We start from the raw sequence: 18579 nt of genomic DNA, 5'->3' as shown, positions 1-18579 counted from the left end.
TATTTTTGTTGTATATATTGGAGTGTAAATGAATGAATGTGGCCACCTTGTTGTAATTTTCTTAATCTTTGTTTTACTAAACTATTTATATTTATGTTAAGCATTAAAACTTCACTAGGAGCATCTGTTTCCTATGTTGGATATGATTACATGTTGTTCTTCTACATTATTTTCATGTCTACTAACCAGTAACCTCTTACAAACTGGTGATTTTACCAGCTGCCTTTTGCTCACCAGGTCGTTGAGTTACAGGAACCCTGATAAAATTTTATAGTGTATATGTTATAAATATGATTGAATCCATTTATAGGTGTAAGTACTTCTCTTTGTAATTGCCCAGAAAAAGCCCAGGTTATATTTTCAAAGATATAAGTAGATGTACTGAAACAAAATTATGCACTTCAAATTATTTATGTATGTATATATTTACATAAAATTAAGCACATACACATATATTTAATGCAAATGTATACATAGTTATTTAAACATCACATCTTTATATATTGATTTCTGTAGCTTTCATATATATTATATATATATAAAATTTGTATTTATTTGCATTTATGTTCTATATCTATTTATTTATGCATATATGTACAGACATATACATATATAGGTATTTGAAATGCAGAACTTTATTTCAGTATTCTACCTCTTACGTTTATGAAAACGCAATAGACCTTTATGTCTAAATATATTAAATGTTGAAAAAAGAAGAGATTATGGCACAATATTACAGATAGTTATGACTATGTTGGCAACTTAGTTTTTCTGCAATAAAATCATTATTACCATAGGAGAAGATTTTCTTTTGACATCTTAATTCACCTACATCAGGAGATGGTAAGACCAAAAATTTACTACTGTATGTTATCTTTCAACAAGAGTGAGTATAAGAAATTATTTCTACACAATCCATGATTTATTTCAAATGACTGAATACACCAATTTATTTATAAATCATTTGAAGTATAAAACAATTATGTAGCTTAAATTTGAACTATATTTGAATTTTAGATAAAAGGTTAATAGGAACTCACTTTCCACTTGGATTATTGAAAATAATGTTTCCAATCACAAACACATACAAACTCTTTTAGGGAAACGAAGCATTCGAATAAACATTCTACCCAGAGCATTCTTAATTTCCCTATTTCGTAGACTAAAGATAATAGGGTTCGCAAAGGGGGGCACCATGCAATAGAACATGGCTGTAAGAAGGTTTTGAATGGTTGATACATGCGAAATGGGGCTCAAGTAAGCAAAGAATGCAGACATTAAAAATAGGATGAAAGTAGCTATCTGGGAGAGCAGGTTGACAGGACTTTATTCCGGGCTTCCGCAGAACGCATCTGGAACACAGCTGAAAATATGTGAATGTATGAGCTGAATAAGATGACAGAGTAGAGTAAAACAATTCAAGCACTTACAGCAAGAGTCACATACTCAGGAAACTGCACCTCCTGGGATGAGGTGCTCAGGACTTGAGGGACATCACAGAAAAACTGGTGAATCACATTGGACACTGTGAAGGGAAGCCTGAACATGGTTCCTGTGTGAACAGCAGAGTTGACCAGCCCATCTTCCCATGAGACACCTGCCACCTGTGTGCACAGATGTGGGGTCATGGTGAGCCCATAGTGCAGAGGATGCCAAATGGCAACATAGCGGTCATAGGACATCACCACAAGGAAGAAGATCTCTGTGGACCCAAAGAAAATATACAGGACAGTCTGAGCAGCACATGCTTTGACAGAAATCAGATTACTGCCTATTAGAGAATTCATGATCGATTTGGGAATGATAACTGAGATGAAACCAAAATCTATGAGATAAATTACCTATAAAGAAGTATATAGGGAAGTGAAGACTTGAGTCCATCACAATGATAATAATGGTCAGAAGATTTCCAGCCAAGTCACCTAGGTAAATTACAAAGAACATGAGACCTTGCAAGATTTCAAGTTCCCAGGAACTGGAGATATCCATGAGAACAAATTCTGTGAAGATGGTGAGATTGTCCATGTCTACTCACATGCTCTGTAACCTCGAGTCTGAAGATGATGTAGTAAGATGATGCTACACTCAAAATACAGAAAAAAAAAATTGTCATGTATGGTAAAATATTTTTTTTTGAGAGGGCATCTCTCATATTTATTGATCAAATGGTTGTTAACAACAACAAAATTCTGTATAGGGGGGTCAACGCTCAATGTACAATCATTAATCCATCTCAAGCCTAATTCTCATCAGTCTCCAATCTTCTGAAGCATAACGAACAAGTTCTTACATGGTGAACGAATTCTTACATAGTGAATAAATTCTTACATGGTGAACAGTACAAGGGTATTCATCACAGAAACTTTCGGTTTTGATCACGCATTATGACCTATAAACAATCAGGTCAACTATGAATATTGGTTTGATTTTTGTACTTGATTTATATGTTGATCCCACATTTCTCCCTTTATTATTATTATTATTTTTATTTTTAATAAAATGCTTAACTGGTACGTAGATGTAAGATAAAGGCAGAAAACATAGTTTAGTGCTGTAAGAGGGCAAATGTAGATGATCAGATGATCAGTTGTGTGCCTATTGACTAAGTATTAATCCAAGCTAGACAAGCGCAGCAAAACATCCACGGATGCTGAAGATTTCTCTCAAAGCAGTGGGGTGGTGAGGTTCTGAGCCTCACCTCTGTTGATCCCCAAATTCTCACCTGATGGCCCCCCTGCGACTTTGCCTGTCTTAGGTTGTTCCTCCCTTGAGGAATCTTACCCGTCTCTGGCTAACCAGTCATGTTCCGGGGCCATACAGGGAGATGTAAAGTTGGTAAGTGAGAGAGAAGCCATATTGTTTGAATAGGTTAGCTTTTTACTTCTTTGCAGATTTATGCCCTGTGGCTTCTATGACCAGCACTTGTCTCGAGGTATCTTTACCACCTGGAGGAATTATGATGCTCGGTAAATTCGATATGAGGCATGAATTCTATTTAAGGGTTGTAATTAGGAAGGAAGAAGAAAAGCTATAGATGTAGCATATGGAAGAAAACATGGGAGGATTGATTATTTCTTTGACATATCTTCTTGTAGAGTACCTTAAGTATGTATAGGTTTTAAACTACTAACTAATTTGCACACACATATTAACATAATAGAAATACGGTGACATAAACAAAGCAAATCTATAATTACCATCCATCTCCAGTGAAGCCAAGAAAATCATTTAGGCACCCTAGGCATTTGTGAAAATTTGTCTATGATATGATGGATATTGTCCAGATGTGCTTGAACAGTCTGAGAGAAATCAGACAAATTAAAGCAGCCCATTTCTGGAATCTGTTCACATCCCATATGTTCTTTTAACCGTAGATAGTCTATAGTCATAAGATTTTGGAGTGCTACAACTTGCACACCTCCCAACTCCTGGTTGAGTTCCAACAGTACAGATCTGTTCAAATTCGTTGTCTCACTCTATGCACATGCCAGCCTAGACATCTCCCTCATCATTCCTACGGCAAGTCCAGGAGACGGTGGGCTGGATGCAGCCACAACCGCAGCATCGTCCGGATCCCTGAGGAGGCTTTTTGATGATCATCCCCCGGCACAAGTCCTCCAGAGAGTGCTGATGACAGAAGCTCCTCCTCATATCGTATCTTAGTTCATTTTCTGGGTATCCGAGCTAGGCCTTGATCTTCTGCATAGAAACAAAAAGACCGTTTGCCCACACTTTGACATGACCTTTATACCACTGTGCAGAACTCATTGGAGGTCAGCACACAGGAACTGCTTTTTTTTTTATTAAGAGAAAGGAATATTATCAGAAAAGAGTACCTCCATAGCTGATCATCTGACACCCTTTAAGTGATGAACATTAAGGATATTTAAAGCATGCGTTGATCTTTGATTTACCAATAGTTTTATCCTATCAAGGAGTAATACCCCTTTTCTTTCTTTCTTCCTTTATTTTATTTCTTTTTTTTTATTTTTAATCTACACTTACATGAATAATACTATGTTTAGTATGCTCTAAACTATATCAGGTCCCTCCTAACAACCACATTACTATTACCGTTCATCAGCTTAGCAAAATGTTGTAGAGTCACTACTTGTCCTCTCTGTGTTGTGCAGCCCACCCTCCCCTTTCTCCCTCCCCCCCATGCATGCTAATCTTAAGACCCCCCTTCTTCTTCCCACCCCATCCCTCCCTGCCCACCCATCCTCCCCAGTTCCTTTCCCTTTGGTACCTGTTAGTCCATTTTTGGGTTCTGTAATTCCGCTGCTGTTTTGTTCCTTCATTTTTTCCTTTGTTCCTATACTCCTCAGATGAGTGAAATCATTTGGTATTTCTCTTTCTCCGCTTGGCTTATTTCACTGAGCATAATACTCTCCAGCTCCATCCATGTTGCTGCAAATGGTTGGATTTTTCCACTTCTTATGGCTGAGTAGTATTCCATTGTGTATATATACCACATCTTCTTTATCCATTCATCTACCGATGGACATTTAGGTTGCTTTCAGTTCTTGGCTATTGTTAATAGTGCTGCTATAAACATAGGGGTGCATCTGTCTTTCTCAAACTTGATTGCTGCGTTCTTAGGGTAAATTCCTAGCAGTGGAATTCATGGGTCAAATGGTAGGTTTGTTTTGAGCATTTTGATGAACCTCCATACTGCTTTCCACAATGGTTGAACTAATTTACATTCCCACCAGCTGTGTAGGAGGGTTCCCCTTTCTCCACAGCCTCGCCAACATTTGTTGTTGTTTGTCTTTTGGATGGCAGCTATCCTTACTGGTGTGAGGTGATACGTCATTGAAGTTTTAATTTGCATTTCTCTGATAATTAGTGATGTGGAGCATCTTTTCATGTGTCTCTTGGCTATCTGTATTTCTTTTTTAGAGAACTGTTCAGTTCCTCTGCCCATTTTTTAATTGGGTTATTTGTTTTTTGTTTGTTGAGGCATGTGAGCTCTTTATATATTCTGGACGTCAAGCCTTTATCGGATCTGTCATTTACAAATATATTCTCCCTTACTGTAGGGTTCCTTTTTGTTCTATTGATGGTGTCTTTCGCTGTACAGAAGCATTTCAGCTTAATGTAGTCCCACTTGCTCATTTTTGCTGTTGCTTTCCTTGCCTGGGGAGATATGTTCAAGAAGAGGTAACTCATGTTTATGTCTAAGAGGTTTTTGCCTATATTTTTTTCCAAGAGTTTAATGGTTTCATGACTTACATTCAGGTCTTTGATCCATTTTGAGTTTACCTTTGTATATGGGGTTAGACAATGGTCCAGTTTCATTCTCCTACATGTAGCTGTCCAGTTTTGCCAGCACCATCTGTTGAAGAGACTGTCATTTTGCCATTGTATGTCCATGGTTCCTTTATCAAATATTAATTGACTACATATGTTTGGGTTAATTTCTGAAGTCTCTAATCTGTTCCACTGGTCTGTGGCTCTGTTCTTGTGCCAGTACCAAATTGTCTTGATTACTATGGCTTTGTACTAGAGCTTGAAGTTGGGGAGTCAGATCCCCCCTACTTTATTCTTCTTTTTCAGGATTGCTTTGGGTATTCAGGGTCTTTGGTGTTTCCATATGAATTTTTGAATTATTTGTTCCAATTCATTGAAGAATGATGCTGGTAATTTGAGAGGGATTGCATCAAATCTGTATATTGCTTTGGGCAGGATGGCCATTTTGACGATATTAATTCTTCCTAGCCATGAGCATGGGATGAGTTTCCATTTATTAGTGTCCCCTTTAATTTCTCTTAAGAGTGACTTGTAATTTTCAGGGTATAGGTCTTTCACTTCATTGGTTAGGTTTATTCCTAGATATTGTATTCTTTTTGATGCAATGGTGAATGGAATTGTTTTCCTGATTTTTCTTTCTATTGATTCATTGTTAATGTATAGGAAAGCTACAGATTTCTGTGTGTTAATTTTGTATCCTGCAACTTTGCTGTATTCCGATATCAGTTCTAGTAGTTTTGGAGTGGAGTCTTTAGGGTTTTTTATGTACAGTATCATATCATCTGCAAATAGTGACAGTTTAACTTCTTCTTTACCAATCTGGATTCCTTGTATTTCTTTGTTTTGTCTGATTGCCATGGCTAGGACCTCCTGTACTATGTTAAATAACAGTGGGGAGAGTGGGCATCCCTGTCTGGTTCCTGATCTCAGAGGAAATGCTTTCACTTCTTGCTGTTCAGTATAATGCTTGCTGTGGGTTTATCATATATGGCCTTTATTATGTTGAGGTACTTGCCCTCTATTCCCATTTTACTGAGAGTTTTTATCATGAATGGATGTTGAATTTTGTCAAATGCTTTTTCAACATCTATGGAGATGATCATGTGGTTTTTGTCTTTCTTTTTGTTGATGTGGTGGATGATGTAGATGGATTTTCGAATGTTGTACCATCCTTGCATCCCTGGGATGAATCCCACTTGGTCATGGTGTATGATCCTTTTGATATACTGTTGAATTCTGTTTGCTAATATTTTATTGAGTATTTTTGCATCTACATTCATCAGGGATATTGGTCTGTAATTTTTTTTTTGGTGGGGTCTTTGCCTGGTTTTGGTATTAGGGTGATGTTGGCTTCATAGAATGAGTTTGGGAGTATTTCCTCTTCTTCTATTTTTTTGAACACTTTAAGGAGAATGGGTATTATGTCTTCTCTGTGTGTCTGATAAAATTCTGAGGTAAATCCGTCCGGCCCTGAGGTTTTGTTCTTGGGTACTTTTTTGATTACCGTTTCAATTTCTTTGCTCGTAATTGATTTGTTTAACTTGTGTGTTTCTTCCTTGGTCAGTTTTCGGAGGTTGTATTTTTCTAGGAAGTTGTCCATTTCTTCTAGGTTTTCCAGCTTGTTGGCATACAGGTTTTCATAGAAGTCTTTAATAATTCTTTGTATTTCTGTGGAGTCTGTCATGATTTTTCCATTCTCATTTCTGATTATGTTGATTTGTGTTGATTCTCTTTCTCTCTTAATAAGTTGTATAGAGGCTTATCTATTTTGTTTATTTTCTCAAAGAACCAGCTCTTGGTTTCATTGATTTTTGTTATTGTTTTATTCTTCTCAATTTTGTTTATTTCTTCTCTGATCTTTATTATGTCCCTCCTTCTCCTGACTTTAGGCCTCATTTGTTCTTCTTTTTCCAGTTTTGATAATTGTGATGTTTGACTATTCATTTGGGATTGTTCTTCCTTCTTCAAGTGTGCCTGGAGTGCTATATACTTTCCTCTTGAAACTGCTTTCACTGCGTCCCATAGAATTTGGGGCTTAGTGTTGTTGTTGTCATTTGTTTCTATATATTCCTTGATCTCTATTTTGATTGGTTTATTGATTCATTGATTATTTAGTAGCATGTTGTTAAGCCTCCATGTGTTTGTGAGCCTTTTTTCTTCTTTGCAGAATTTATTTCTACTTTTATACCTTTGTGGTCTGAAAAATTGGTTGGTAGAATTTCAATATTTTGCAATTTACTGAGGCTCTTTTTGTGAGCTAGTATGCGGTCTATTCTGGACAATGTTCCATGTGCACTTGAGAAGAATGTATATCCTGTTGCTTTTGGATGTATAGTTCTATAGATGTCTATTAGGCCCATCTGTTCTAGTCTGTTGTTCAGTGCCTGTGTGTCCTTACTTATTTTCTGCCCGGTGGATCTATCCTTTGGGGTGAGTGGTGTGTTGAAGTCTCCTAAAATGAATGCATTGCAGTCTATTTCCCTCTTTAGTTCTGTTAGTATTTGCTTCACATATGCTGGTGCTCCTCTATTGGGTGCATATATATTTAGAACGGTTATATCCTCTTGTTGGACTGAGCCCTTTATCATTATGTAGTATCCTTCTTTATCTCTTGTTACTTTCTTTGTTTTGAAGTCTATTTTGTCTGATATTAGTACTGCAACCCCTGCTTTCTTCTCACTGTTGTTTGCCTGAAATATGTTTTTCCATCCCTTGGCTTTTAGTCTATGCTTGTCTTTTGGTTTAAGGTGAGTTTCTTGTAAGCAGCATATAGATGGGTCTTCCTTCTTTATCCATTCTATTACTCTGTGTCTTTTGATTGGTGCATTAAGTCCATTTACATTTAGGGTGACTATTGAGAGATATCTACTTATTGTCATTGCAGGCTTTAGATTCGTGGTTACCAAAGGTTCAAGGTTAGCTTCTTTAGTATCTTACTGCCTCATTAGCTCACTTATTGAGCTGTTATATACACTGTCTGGAGATTCTTTTCTTCTCTCCCTTCTTATTCCTCCTCCTCCATTCTTCATATGTTGTGTGTTTTGTTCTGTGCTCTTTTTAGGAGTGCTCCCATCTAGAGCAGTCCCTCTAAGATGCCCTGTAGAGGTGGTTTGTGGAAAGCAAATTCCCTCAGCTTTTGCTTTTCTGGGAATTGTTTAATCCTGCCATCATATTTAAATGATAGTCATGCTGGATACAGTATCCTGGGTTCAAGGCCCTTCTGTTTCATTGCATTAAGTATATCATGCCATTCTCTTCTGACCTGTAGGGTTTCTGTCAAGAAGTCTGATGTTAGCCTGATGGGTTTTCCATTATAGGTCACCTTTTTCTCTCTAGCTGCCTTTAAAACTCTTTCCTTGTCCTTGATCCTTGCCATTTTAATTGCTATGTGTCTTGGTTTTGTCCTCCTTGGATCCTTTCTGTTGGGGTTTCTGCGTAATTCCATGGTCTGTTCGATTATTTCCTCCCCCAGTTTGGGGAAGTTTTCAGCAATAATTTCTTCAAAGAGACTTTCTATCCCTTTTCCTCTTTCTTCTTCTTCTGGTATCCCTATAATATGAATATTATTCCTTTTGGCTTGGTCACATAGTTCTCTTAGTGTTGTTTCATTCCTGGAGATCCTTTTATCTCTCTCTATGTCAGCTTCTATACGTTCCTGTTCTCTGGCTTCTATTCTTTCAATGGTCTCTTGCATCTTATCCATTCTGCTTATAAATCCTTCCAGGGATTGTTTCATTTCTGTGATCTCCTTCCTGACATCTGTGATATCCCTCCGGACTTCATCCCATTGCTCTTGCATTTTTCTCTGCATCTCTGTCAGCATGTTCATGATTTTTATTTTGAATTCTTTTTCAGGAGGACTGGTTAGGTCTGTCTCCTTCTCCAGTGTTGTCTCTGTGATCTTTGTCTGCCTTTAGTTTTGCCTTTTCATGGTGATAGACATAGTTTGCAGAGCTGGTACAAGTGACCGCTGGAAGAGCTTCCCTTCTTGTTTGTTTGTGGCCTTCCTCTCCTGGGAGAATAGCGACCTCTAGTGGCTTGTGCTGTGCAGCTGTGTGCAGACAGGGCTTCTGCTTCCTCCCCAGTTGCTATGGGGTTTATCTCCACTGTTGCTGTGGGCGTGGCCTGACTGGAGCTGCTCCTCCAATATGGTGGAGCCCTGTTGGAGGGGGAGCGGCTGGGAGGCTATTTATCTCTGTAAGGGGCCTCTGTGCTCCCTGCTGCCCTGGGGGTTAGAGTGCCCAGAGATCCCCAGATTCCCTGCCTCTTGTCTAAGTGACCTGTCCTGCCCCTTTAAGACTTCCAAAAAGCACTCTCCAAACCAAAACAACAACAGCAACAATGAGAGAGGGAACAGAAAAAAAAAAAAAGAAAGAAAAAAACACATGCTTTGTTCTTTTAGTCCTCAGGCACCGGTCCCAGGCACCCGCTCACTGGTCCTGCTGCCCTGCCTCCCTAGCACCAAGGTCCCTTTCCCTTCAAGGCTTCCAAAGAGCACCCGCCCACCGGTCCCGCAGGGAAAAACGCACGATATTCTTTGTCCTCAGGCGCTGGTCCCAGGCACCCGCTCACCAGTCCCGCCGCCTTGCCTCCCTAGCAACGGGTCCCCGTCCCTTTAAGGCTTCCATAAAGCACTCGCCAAAAAGAGAAAAAAAAAAAGGGGGATAAAAACGCGATTTCCTCCGTCCTCAGGCACCGGTCTCAGGCACCCGCACTCCGGTCCCCCAGGGAAAAAAGCGGGATATTCTTTGTCCTCAGGCACCAGTCCCTGGCACCCACTCACCAGTCCCGCCAACCTGCCTCCCTAGTCCTGGGGTCCCTGTCCCTTTAAGGCTTCCAAAAAGCACTCGCCAAAAAGAGAAAAAAAAAAGGGGAAAAACACGCAATTTCTTCTGTCCTCAGGCGCCGTTCTCAGGCACCCGCCCACTGGTCCCATAGGGAATAATGCGTGATATTCTTTGTCCTCAGGTGCCCGTCCCAGGCACCCGCTCACCGGTCCCGCCACCCTGCCTCCCTAGCAACGGCGTCCCTCTCCCTTTAAGGCTTCCAAAAAGCACTCACCAAAAAAAAAAACCGCTCCGGTTTCTTTCCCCCCGCCGCGAGCCGGGGGGAGGGGTGCTCGGGTCCCGCTGGGCCGGGGCTTGTATCTTACCCCCTTCTCAAGGCGCTGGGTTCTTGCAAGTGTGGATGTGGTCTGGATGTTGTCCTGTGTCCTGTGGTCTTTATTTTAGGAAGATTTTTCTTTGTTATATTTTCATAGCTCTATGTGTTTTTGGGAGGAGATTTCCACTGCTCTACTCACGCCACCATCCTGGCTCTGCCTCGGTAAAATATTTTTTATGAATTGATTACTTACGTTAAGGTTGCATGCCTTATAATCACCAAGCAATATGCAGTACATATTAGTTGAATGAAATCAATAAAATGAAATACAGGAAAATACAAAAATGCTAATAACAAATGCTGTAACTGCAAACTGGACATCTTAGAAATTTGTAAAATGGAATTTAAAAATCTAAACTACAGTCCCACAAAGACCTGAACACGATGAAAAAACAGATAAACCTGAGAGCTAAGACATGAGGTCTGTCTGCCCACACACCAGCATCTCTTACAGAATCACTAAACTATAGTACCATTAACCTTAATTTTATTTGATGACTCATGATCCTGGGAGCCCTTTCTCAGAGTGTATCATTACACTAAATCACATGAGGAAGTGTGCACTGTTTCTCTGTTTTGCACTGTGATTTCTTTTTGGAGGGCACTATGGTACTTACATATCTTACAGCCCTCAGAGGAACTAATAATTTCACACTCCTGAAAAGCTGAGAGCCTTCAACACCTTGTTTCCCATAGATATTTTGGCCAATCCAGTGAGATTAATTACATTCATAATAGACTTTTTTAGGAGATAACTGTGACTAGAGGTTTTTATACTACTTGAGAAAACATAATTTCTCTAAAATGGGGTCTGGGTCAGTGTTGGTTTAATAACATTTCAAAGTTAATGCCTCATGATAATAGGAACAATATACTTGGAGTGAAAATTAAAACTATAATATAATGTTTTATTTGTATGTATATGCATATATAAATATTATAACATATTGAAATTAAAGTATTATCAATACAATTATCACATTTTAAAAATGAATGTCTAAGTGTGAGAAAATATGAAATAAAGCAAGATCTATTCAACCACCTCTCACATCTACAATTAAGTGTTTGAAACAGCCTCAATGTCACCAACATTAATAGTAAATAAACTGTGATAAGTTTGAAGATCACAAGACACAGAATACAACAGGAAAATGTCCATTAAAACAAAATGTAAGATCCTAACCTAAAGCTTAGAGTTACTCTCTGCTCCTTTACTGCTTTTGAAGGATAGTAAAGAAAGAATCCTGACTGATTTTGAGATGATATCATCAATATTTGAGCAGAAAGACTTTGAGGTAAGTCCAGAGTGGGGGAAAAAGTAAATGTTCTACATTTTATTGTCATGATCCCAAAGTGGTATTCTATCTCTCTGGTGAGGAGAGATGTCATGAAGAGGGAAGGCACTACTTCAAAATAGTAAAGAGTTTTAAGAAACAGCAAAATAAGTAAATTAGTCTGAGAAGTAAAAACATGGATAAAAACTAAGCTAAGGTAATTTTCACTGTTTAGAGCTTAATAAGTTAGCTAAATTAATAAAATTAGATCTCCAAAGCTTCAATGCCCTAATACTTTTGTTTTTGGAGGAAGGATGATGGCTTTAAAAACTTCATTTCTTTATTTTTGCTACATTTTATGCATTTCAACAGTTTCATTTAGGCATAATTGATATACAGAAACTGCACAGTTAGCATATTCAATTGACATGTTTGGACATATGCAAATAGCTATTATACCATCATAAAGACTAAGGTAACAAGTACAACCAACATCTCCCAGAGTTTCCTTGTGTTCTTATGCGTGTTTGTGCAGGAGCGTGTGTGTGGGAGGAACATTACCTGAGATCTACTCATTTAGTAAATTTTGAAGTGCAGAATACTCTGCCTGTGGGCTTTGTCCCACATAATCAGCGGTGGCAGAAAGAACTACTCAAGATAGGAAAGTCAGGAGAGGTGAGAGGGAGGCTAAGGGAAGTCTCCCCGAACTGCTCTCAAGCTCTCATATTTATTAAGCCTACATTTACAAAAGCAATGTATGGTATGTCAGGAGGCTATGTGCCAAATATGATGCTCTAGGGAACATGCAGGCAGTCAAGTATAGCCATTTCTATGACTTCGAAGGAAAGTAAAATCCTATGCACCAGTGAATAGGTAAGCGAAGCATATTGTGCTGTTTCTAACATGATGACGAAGCAGTGTTCTTCTTTGCCAGGTGGCCCTGCAGCTTTCCAATCCAGGACAGAGCCATGTGGTTCCCCACATATCCCCGTTTTTGGTTTTAATATCCTTCAGACTTCTCAGAAAATAGGAACATAACCAGCTGTTTTTCCTGATGCTTGGCGTCAGTCATTAAAATACAAATCATTCATAAGGCTATGAAAATAATGAAAAAGATTAACAGACCAAGAGCTACAATGACCCAATACATCAATTAATGCTATGGAACCATTTTGTTGGGTTATTTCATGACACTGGATAAATCTTGTTCAACCTGTATTTCTGTTTCTGGTTAGATGTCAAGTAATTGTTGGTGTAATTGAGTAGAGAGAGTAATAATTTCCATCTGAAGATTAGAGGAAAAGTCTCCTTGCAAGTGCTGATTTACAAGGTCCCATGAGTGCTGGGATTGATTATACGGCAATGGGCTGACACAGACTTTGTCATTTTATCAAGCACATTGCATGTGTTGTTGATCAATTGAGCATGTTTTTGGTCCCCAAGCCACTCAAGAGCAGCCTCCATAGCCTGCAGCCTCTGCATAATGCCTTTATCAATTTTTGTTTGTGTTATCATTGCTCAAGTGATGTTAATCATAACATGGTTAACTCCCTGTAGGTAAAATTGCAATATTTGCAGAATCTCTCAACTGGCCTTCTCCACATCAATAGGTAATTACAAAGGCAGCAGAGAATATGTAACTAGAGAGGTTTGGTGGGGTCCATTTTGCAACCAGGTTGTGAGAGACATGGGTAAGCAGAAGTGAACAACTGTGTATAATTAATAGAGAGGTTCCTCCCATTTCATTTCTCCCTTTGACTGATTTCTGTTCAAAGCTATTTTGTCCCAGGCTGGGAAAATATTTTACCCCGGGAGTTACACTACCTTAGCCATGTGAACAGATTCAGTAAGAGACACTGCTGCTACAGAGGCAGTAGCTAAAATAATGACTGCAGAAATGAAGAAGACAAAGCACCATCCACTAAATCTCTTCGGTCTCCATTTAGATATGGCAGGACTTAATTTAGCAAGACCATTAGACCCTTCCCAGGGTTGTGTCAAATTTAGGAGCAAACAAACCTGGGACTTTTTAATATAACCACGTGTGAAATATTGAATTCAGTCACTTTATAATGACTAATGAAGGACATATACCAAGTCATGGAAGTCACAGAAAAAATATAATATGTGTTGTCAAAAATCATATCTAAATTATTGCTTGCCATTAGGAAGATGTAAGGATAAGTAGTTCTCAATAACATGCTATTAGGGATACTGTGGGTGAGAGACATGGGAGTGCAAGTCCAGGAGGGACAGTCCTGGGGCAAAATACTTCTGAAACCAAAATTAGTCAAAGGGAGAAATTAAGGTTAGAGACCTATTTATTTCTTGCAGGCTGTCATCCCATCTCTCTCTTGTCCAGGCTGCAGCAGAAAAAAGCTCACGAAAGCTTCCCAGTCCAAATACATCCTCTCACACCCTTGTAATTGCCTATTGATAGGAAGATGGACTACCAATCTCACCCCATGGAAACACCTATTGATATGCAGATGCATCAAAACCAGATGAGAGATTCTGGAAATATTACAGTTTTATCCACAGCCCACCACACCAGAAATCTTACCTCACAATGTACACAGTCCCGATTTTCTGCAATGGCCCTGTTCAAGAAAACTTTAGCATTGCAAGGATGCCATGAATATAAAATAACAAAGGCAATAAAATCATGATAATCCTCATTTGGATGCTTCGGGTAGGTTCAAAGTCCTAGGCAGATTAGGTCCAAAGCTCACCACTCCACAGAAATTCAGAGCAATCATCATGCCACACCTGCAGCCAAGGGGCACATCCAGGCCATAATAACTGTATAAGAAAATAAGCTTAAGGGTGATAAGATTCATGTTTTAAATGACACCAGCGTAGGCAACTCTGCTCCATCAGATAGGATGAATGAAAGGGAGTCATCCTGTGATAGGACAGTGGCAGGAATGGGATCTCATCCTGGCCTAGTATACCAGACTTTCACCCCTCTCCCTGTCGGAGTTACAGGTGGGTCATTATGTAGGGCTGTGGGAGGTACATGCACTGGCCATAAAAATAAAACAAAATTTCCCAGTAATATTCTTTTACCTCCCAGATTTATTTCGTACACTACTGTGATCTTTGGGGGCCACTCAGCTGTTCCTCCAGGAATATACATAAGGCCAGCTTCAAGGCCTTTTCCTCAAGGTGCCAAAGGCCAGCCATCTTTTGTCCATGTGGCAAAATGTCCAGGGCCATGTCCATTCAACAATGTCTAAAGGGCTTACTGCAGTTGTGGCTGGCAGGAAGTTGTTACTCTGTTGGCCATATCCCGGCTTCAATAATTCCTCTTTGGTTAGCACATACAGGTGTATACGAGACCCAGCAATATGTTTTAGTATATCTAAAAGGCTCAAAGATCCTTTTCAGGGTTTCTCATTCAAATACCATAGAACTGTCCGTAATTGAACTGACCAGCCCAATAGACTATTGGTATCTTATTTCAGGCCAGATTTCAATAAAACATTGTACCTCTCTATTATGCTTTCCCCAGGAGAGTTATATGGTACATGAAATTTCCACTTCATTCCTCATTGCTGCACCCATCCTTGTAATGCACGTGCAATAAAGTGGATGCTTGATCACTCAATGACCTGTGGCTGGTCATAGGCTGCAAAGAGATGATCTAGACCCCTCTTGAGGGTTTGCTGATTTGCACCACATGCAAGAAAAGCAACCAATAGGCCAGTAGCTGTATCCACACAAATCATGGCATACCTTCTGTTATGGGCAGAGACCCAATATAGTCTATCTGCAACCAGGCAAGGGGTATCAGCCCCTTTACTATTATCCCATGTTGCTGCAGGACTCAGTATAAGTCCCTCTTAGAGCACACAAGGCACTCCATCTGGGCTCTGCTGACTTCTTCAAAGGTTAACACCAAGCCCCAATGATGGGATACAGCCCACATTGTCTTTTACACACTTGCAACAAATCCTCATGTAATCGTTGGGTTACTCAGAGGCAGGCTTTCCTTCTAACCAGCACACCTGGGCTGGTGTGTCTGCTTCATCATTCCCTGGAGATGCCAAAGGCAAATGGCCAGTCACATGTTATACAGTAACAGTGTTAGTCTGACCAGAGGCCCACAGGTCTTGCCAGAACTCTTACCCCCAAAGGGGCTGGTGACCAACCATCCAGTTGACATGGTACCATGTTGGTAGCCATAGGGTCAAGCCCCGATAAATAGCCCAGCTGTCAGTGCAGGCAACTACAGGGGAGGTTTCCTGGGGCATCATGAGCCATACTGCCTGCAACTCAGCCCATTGACTGCTCTTCCCCCCTCCATCCTCCATCCATATTGTCTCGGTGTTAGGATGGAAAGCCACAGCCCTCCACTTTGGGGGCTGCCCACAACTGGAGCCATCTGTATACCAAGTATATGTAGGGGCTTTTCCCTCCTGGTAAGGACTCTCTGCTACCAATGGCTCAAAAGCAAGTTCTTCCTGCTTTCCACTGGTATATATCACTGACACTAGTATGTATTGAAGTTCTCCACTTAAGGGGCTAGTAGAACAGTTGTTATGCTGCTGTAAATATGTGCCCGTTTGGCCAGTATAGGCCTCTATGCCACACCACTCTATGGCCTTTTGGTCATCTTGCACCCACCCCTCAGTGGGATAGGTGGTCATTATCTTCAAGGTGTTCTGGTGATGGGCTCCATAGCCAGCAAGGTGTGGTACACAGCAGGCTGTTGCTTCTCTACCAAGGTGTACCAGACTCTGCTCCTTTCCACAGTTGTGACCAGAATCCAGTGGGTTGTTTTGTCCATTGAAGCTGCTACCAAAGACACCATCCATAACCACCTTTGGTTACATGAACATCTAGCTCACTGGGCTGTGATGGGTCCATTACACTGAAGGCCTGAACAGCCTTGACTGCTCACTTAGCAGCAGTAAAAGCAGCTGCACATGTCTCATCCCAGTCCGACCTGATGCCCTTTCATACCAACCTGTATGAGGTCTTCACAATTTGTGCCAAGTGTGGGATAAACACTCTCCAGTAGCCTAAAAGACCCAAAAACTGTTGAAAGACCACCATGGTGGTAGGGGTAGGGAAAGCCTGGACGTTGTCTAGGACTATTTCAGGAATAACTTTAGTTTTACCCAACTCAACTACCCCCAAGAATTTTACAAACAAACCAGGTCCCTGAACCTTAATGCTGTTCACAGTCCATCCTTTCTCCTATAGATGTTGGCACAGTCTAGGAACTGCTTCTTCTCAATTTGAAAGAGAATCAGGCATGAGCATAATATCATCAATGTAGTGATACACCTGCACTGTTTGTGGTTTCTTCCATGTGGCCAAGTCCTGGGCTACAGGTCCATGACAGATGGTGGGACTGTGGAGGTATCCCTGTGGAAGGACAGTGAATGTCCACTGCCAGCCTTCCCACATGAAGGAAAACTGTCCCTGACTTTCCTGTGCTATGTCAATAGAGAAGAAAGCATTAGCAGAGTCTACTACATAGTGAGAAGACCCCAGTTCATGATTTCATGTGTCCATAAGGGCTGCTATAGAGGGGACAGCAGCATGCAAAGGGGGTGTGACTTTGTTCAATTCCCTATAGTCCAAAGTTATATGCCAGGACTGTCTGGCTTTTTCATTGGCCACACTGGGGAGAAAAGGACTATGAGTGGGCTTTATAATGCCCACCTTCTCCAACTACTGCAGAGTTTTTCCAATTTCCATGTGCCCCTCCAGCAATTTATACTGCTTAATATTTGTCACTCCCTAAGGTATAGGCAGAGGTATGGGTGGGTGCTTAACATGTCCCCTCAGAACTTTCTTTACCACATGTACCCTTAGTCTGAACTCACCTGCAATGGTCTGTAACCACAGGCCCTGCATTATATATACCCCCAAAATATATTCAGGGATGGGAGAAATGTACACAGTATACTCCTTAGGGGGTAAACATCCTATCCCCAATGGGATTTGGGCTTTCTTCAGTCTAATTGCCTTACCCCATAGGCATCTGTCACAGCAGGGGTCCCAGGAAAATGTTCCGGGTTGCCATACATTAAAGAACACTCAGCTCCTGTTTCCTCCACACCAGAGCGTGTTGTGTATTCATAGGGGAACAGTGAATTGCTAATTCTACACGTGGCCTCTTGTTGCCACCATGTCCTCCAAGGTGGTGGCCTTGACCTCCACTCAGTCAAACTGAAACACCCAATCATTTTCCTGTGGGGTTGAGGGGCCAGGAAAATCCTGAATATTATCCCCCAGGAAGTCTTGCAGGGACATAGGCTGGACAAGGGGCTTTGCTTCTGGCTTCCATGTCCTGAGTCTTAGCAGCTTGAACTACTGCTCTGGCTTTAATTGGTGACAGAGTTCTAATAAGATTCTATTGGGCTGCCCATCAAGTTTTTCTTTTACTATCCCAGCTTTTATCAAATCAACTCACACCTGGGTCCTTGAGACCTTCACGGGGCCTTCTCCATCTGTCCTTTCAGTTGTACTCTGAACTTCCTTCTGGGCTCTTATTGTTTCAGCTTCCCCCCGATTTGCTAAATACGAGTAGCATCATGGATTGCCACATGTGGGGGGCAAGAATAGTCACTAGGGTCCCAAAGAGAGATGGTGGAGCTGTATGCAGCACCAGGTTTCTCATTCCTATAGTGAAGAACTCCTCATCAGGTTCTTGGGGGCCCATATTATAGATGATATTTTTCATGCCCAATTCCTGCAGCACCTGTTGGAACTCTGCATACATTTTCCAGTTAGTGGCTAAATATGGTAAATCACGCTGATTAGGCCAAACTGACCTGATGGCTGCTGTCAGCCAATCCAAAAGCACCCTAATCCCTGAGGTGTTACGGGCACTTTGCAACAACTACCAGAGAGGAGAGTAAGTCATCAAGGA

Source organism: Manis javanica, chromosome 14, assembly GCF_040802235.1.
Source record: "Manis javanica isolate MJ-LG chromosome 14, MJ_LKY, whole genome shotgun sequence".
Taxonomy (NCBI): domain Eukaryota; kingdom Metazoa; phylum Chordata; class Mammalia; order Pholidota; family Manidae; genus Manis; species Manis javanica.
The sequence above is the reverse complement of the archived record's forward strand: the minus strand, read 5'-3'. Positions refer to the sequence as shown.